Raw genomic sequence first — 5,060 nt, 5'->3', positions numbered from 1 at the left:
TGATAGTATCGCATACACAAGGTATAAAAGGGCTGTGCATTGCTGGAGCCTTCTTTTGTAATCAGGTGATTTATGTTAAAAGTTTTCGGACGTGATTTTGGCCGCTCAATGGAAATTAACAGACTTTGAACGCAGAATAGTAGTTGGAGCTAGACGTATGAGATTTTACGAGGTGTGGCTGGAAAGAAACCGGACTAGTACTGGTGAAACAATAAAACGAATACAATAAGGCTGAAAGTCGCGTGGCCTGTCACGTGACTCTCGCTCCGCCTACTGCTCGAGTTTCATCTGACTCCTGCACTCAGTCTGCCCGTGGCGTCTGTTTTAAGTAGTTGACGTTTTGTCTGTGCGTCGGAAAATGTTGAGTGTACAGAAAGAACAGCGTGTTAACATCAAATTTTGTTTCAAACTAGGAAAATCTGCAAGTGAAACGTTTGTAATGTTACAACAAGTGTACGGTGATGATTGTTTATCGCGAACACAAGTGTTTGAGTGGTTTAAACGATTTAAAGATGGCCGCGAAGACACCAGTGATGACACTCGCACTGGCAGACCATTGTCAGCAAAAACTGATGCAAACATTGAAAAAATCGGTAAACTTGTTCGACAAGATCGCCGTTTAACAATCAGAACAGTGTCTGAGTTAACAGGAGTTGACAAGGAAAGTGTTAGGCAGATTCTTCATGAAAGTTTCCACATGAACAAAGTGTGTTCAAAAATGGTTCCAAAGTGCCTCACAATTGAACAGAAGGAACGCCGAAGAATGATTTGTTCTGACATCCTGGAAAACATTGAAAGTGATCCCACCTTCTTACAAAATGTTATTACTTGCGATGAATCGTGGTTTTTTACTTACGATCCCGAAACTAAACGCCAATCGATGCATTGGAAAACTCCTGGTTCTCCACGACAAAAAAAAGCACGAATGTCAAAATCGAAATTCAAGGCAATGATGATTGTTTTTTTTTTTTTTTTTTGACATCAAAGGGATTGTGCACATTGATTGGGTACCAGAGGGACAAACAGTGAATCAGCATTACTACATTAGCGTCCTGGCTACACTACGTGAGCGAGTACGGAGAAAACGGAACGATTTGTGGAGAAAAAAGTCATGGATCCTTCACCAAGACAATGCCCCAGCTCACAGCGCGTTGTCAGTGAAGACGTTTTTGGCAAAACACAACATTCCCATCTTAGATCATCCACCCTACTCACCTGATTTGGCCCCCTGTGACTTTTTTCTTTTCCCTAAAGTCAAGTCAGCTTTGAAAGGAACTAGATTTGAGACTGTTGAAGCAGTAAAAGAAAAAGCGACGGAAGTAATGTATGGACTTACCGAAAATGATCTGCAGCATTGCTATGAACAGTGGAAAATTCGTATGGAGCGGTGTAGAGACCGAGGAGGAGAGTACATTGAAGGAGATAACATGAAATTGTAAATAATTGTAAATAAATGTTTTTTCCAGCATCAGTCCGGTTTTTTCTAGCCGCACCTCGTACATTTCGGAACTCGTTAGGCAATTCAGTATTCCGAGATCTAAAGTGTCAGGAGCATGCCTGGAATACCGAGTTTGAGGCTTTACCTTTCACCACAGACAGCGCTGTAGCCTTCACTTAACGACCGAGAGCAGCGGCGTTTGTGTAGAGCTGTCCGTGTTAACAGCAAGCAGAAATGAATGTGGGACGTTAGACGAACATCTCGGTTAGGGCAGTGCGGCGAGATTTAGCGTTAATGGGCTACGACAGCAGCGCCTCTCCCGGGGTCGTGACCATATCGTTGGCCTCTAGACGACTGGATAACTGTGGCCCAGTCAGATGAGTCCCAATTCCAGCTGCTAAATGCTGACGTAGGTTCGAGTGTGGCGCAACCCCACGCAGCGATGTACCTGAGTTGTTAAGGGGCTCCGGAAAGGCTCAAAAATCATGAAAAGTTCAATTTTTACTTTTTTGCGTTTTCTGAATCTGCAGACTATTACCTTTTAATAGATATATAATTTATTCAATTCCGAAGACTACAACTATTTTGAAATTTGTTCTACATGGGCGTGACCCGCTGTGGCGCTGTTAAACTACTGTCAAATTGTGTTGTTATTAACGTCCGTGTTCATTAGGTACATTTTAGTGATGTGTGATAAAGTATGTGTTGTGGCTAACCTGTGATGGTTCAATATATATCGCTGGTGTGATTGTAGATTGTTTCATGTTTATTTACTCTGTCGTTATCTCGAAAATATTCGTAGTTAATTCTGTTTCTTGAGTCTCTGTTTTGTTGAAGTATAATAATGAGTAAAAGTAAAGTTATTAGAAATCCTCTGAAGGCTTTTAAGAAAAGGAGAAATGTTGGAAAGCCAAAGGTATGTGTTATTACTGTAAACAATAAAGACGATAACCAAGTGAGTGAACCTAACCTCTCAAGTACACCTGCCCACAGCAGTCAAAGTGGGAAAGAAAATACTTCACAGAAGAAGCTTGGTTCAATGAGTGAAAACTATGAATGTCTTATGGGCGAATAGGATGTGAATGAAATATTTGATATGTCGGTTCTCAAAGGAATTTTTTCAAAATGTGTAAGATGTATTCATTGTAGTGAAGTTGGTCTGGAACTCTCCATAATAAAGCACGCAGGACTTGCTAGTGAAATACAACTGAAATGTGATAAGTGTTCATACATGACCACCTTTTGGAACAGTGTTGCAGTTACTGCAACCGAAGAAAATGGTAGCAAAATCTACGAACACAACAACGAGCGATGCTTGCTTTAGACAAGGAACGCCTTCGGAGTGCAGACAGGGCTGTAAAGAGTCTAGAAATACAAGCAAGAGTAAACAGGAGGAGGAACAAGAGGAAGCTGGAGGAGGAGTTTGCAGAGGATGAAGATAATCCATCCTATGGGACTGGAATGCACTAAAAAGTTAATCCAATCTTTGTCGCTCGATTCCCAAAACTTTTATTTTCTCATACTAATTACATGTTTTCTAAGGATCTTCCAAACATATTTGTTTCAAACTTTCAGTAAATGTTACACAGTACCTTCTGCATAATTTAACACAGCCTTTTTCCAAAAAACTGTATATTTTTGAATATATAAATAAAAAATTGCAAAAAAATGTTGTGAATTTTCATTACAATTGAAAAAAAAATCATCTTTAATAACTGAACTAAAATTTTGTAAAATCCCTGTGTTAAGTTGTAGCCCATATTCCAATAAATAATCTGTAAAAAGTTCAACTTCCTACCTCAAATACTTTGTGAGGAAAGATGTAATTTATAAGCGTTATTTTAACATTGCAAGTATAGGGCGTTCCGGAGCCCCTTAACAAGGTACTGTGAAAGCTGATGTTGGTTCCATAATGGTGTAGGCTGTATTTACATGGAATGGACTGCTTCTGTGATCGAACTGAGGCGATAGTTGTCTGGAGATGGTTACGTTCTGCTACTTCGAAACCACCTGCAGCCATTCAAGGACATTATTTTACATGTATGACAACGCACCATGTCACCGGACCATATTGGTTTCAGCTTTCTGGACAGTTCGAGAGAATGATTTGCCCAAGAATGATTTGGCCAAGAATGATTTGGCCAAGAATGATTTGGCCAAGAATGATTTGGCCACCCTTCTACCCATACAACCCGACGCGAATCCCGTCGAAGATTTGTGAGACATAATGGAGAGGTCAGTTCGTGCACAAAATTCTGCAAATATGGGCGATTATAGAGGCAACATCGCTCAATATTTCTGCAGATTACTCCAACGACTTGGTGAGTCCATACAAATTCGAGTTGCGGCACTCCGCCGGGCAAAAAGAGGTCCGACACTATAGTAGGTGGAATGTCTTCACTTCCGTCACCTCAGTGTATGTAACCGAAGGGAACACATCACGGCTGTTAATTTGTAACTACATATTTAAAAGTTTTCTAATCTATATTTGTCTTTTAAATTTCCCTTTGTAATATTGTTATTACGATGCCAGCTTGTGAGAGGAAAGTGCTCAACTTTGTCATTACACTTAGTGCGATGAAGGCAATTTTAATTAAAACTCGACTTCACGTGACACTTCCAAGAAAGATATACTTATATTGATATGGTGTCTGTTCTTTCTGGCATGTCCGAAAGAACAGACACCATTGATGACCTGCAGCCGTCTAGAACGAAATTAGAATTATATATTAAGCTGCTGACGAGCGTTGATACATATCAACGGAGACAGGTGAAAATGTGTGTCCCGACCGGGACTCGAACCCGGGATCTCCTGCTTACATGGCAGACACTCTATCCATCTGAGCCACCGAGGACGTAGAGAATAGCGCCACTGCAGGGACTATCTCGAGCACGCCTCCCGCGAGACCCACATTCTCACCTTGTACATCCACGCATTCGTAGTGTCCCTACCCAAATTTGTCCGAACATACACTACTGGCCATTAAAATTGCTACACCATGAAGATGTCGTGCTACACAAGCGAAATTTAAACGACAGGGAGAAGATGCTGTGATATGCAAATGATTAGGTTTTCAGAGCATTCACACAAGGTTGGCGCCGGTGGCGTCACCTACAACGTGCTGACATGACGAAAGTTTCCAACCGATTTCTCATACACAGTTGACCAGCGTTGCCTGGTGAAACGTTGTTGTGATGCCTTGTGAAAGGAGGAGAAATGCGTAACATCACGTTTCCGACTTTGATAAAGGTCGGATTGTAGCCTATAGCGATTGCGGTTTGTTGTATCGCGACATTGCTACTCGCGTTGGTCGAGATCCAATGACTGTCAGCAGAATATGGAGGGTAATACGGAATACCGTGCTGGATCCCAACGGCCTCGTATTACTAGCAGTCGCGATGACAGGCATCTTATCCGCATGGCTGTAAGGGATCGCGCAGCCACGTCTCGACCCCTGAGTCAACAGATGGGGACGTTTGCAAGACAACAACCATCTGCACGAACAGTTCGGCGACGTTTGCAGCAGCATCGAGTATCAGCTCGGAGACCGTGGCTGCGGTTACCCTTGACGCTGCATCACAGACAGGAGCGCCTGCGATGGTGTACTCAACGACGAACCCG

At 42.2% G+C, this 5,060-nt stretch overlaps 1 non-coding gene across 1 annotated transcript; it reads right to left on the bottom strand.

Annotated features, from left to right (window-relative positions):
* Positions 1-4,219: 4,219 nt before the first annotated feature.
* Positions 4,220-4,294, bottom strand: Trnat-ugu. The gene has a single exon. It is a non-coding gene; the product is annotated as a tRNA-Thr (tRNA).
* Positions 4,295-5,060: the final 766 nt, after the last annotated feature.

The sequence above is a fragment of the Schistocerca americana genome, chromosome 9 (genome assembly GCF_021461395.2).
Source record: "Schistocerca americana isolate TAMUIC-IGC-003095 chromosome 9, iqSchAmer2.1, whole genome shotgun sequence".
NCBI classification, from domain to species: Eukaryota; Metazoa; Arthropoda; class Insecta; order Orthoptera; family Acrididae; genus Schistocerca; species Schistocerca americana.
Note: the sequence above shows the minus strand (reverse complement) of the source record. Positions and strands in the feature narration are given on the sequence as shown.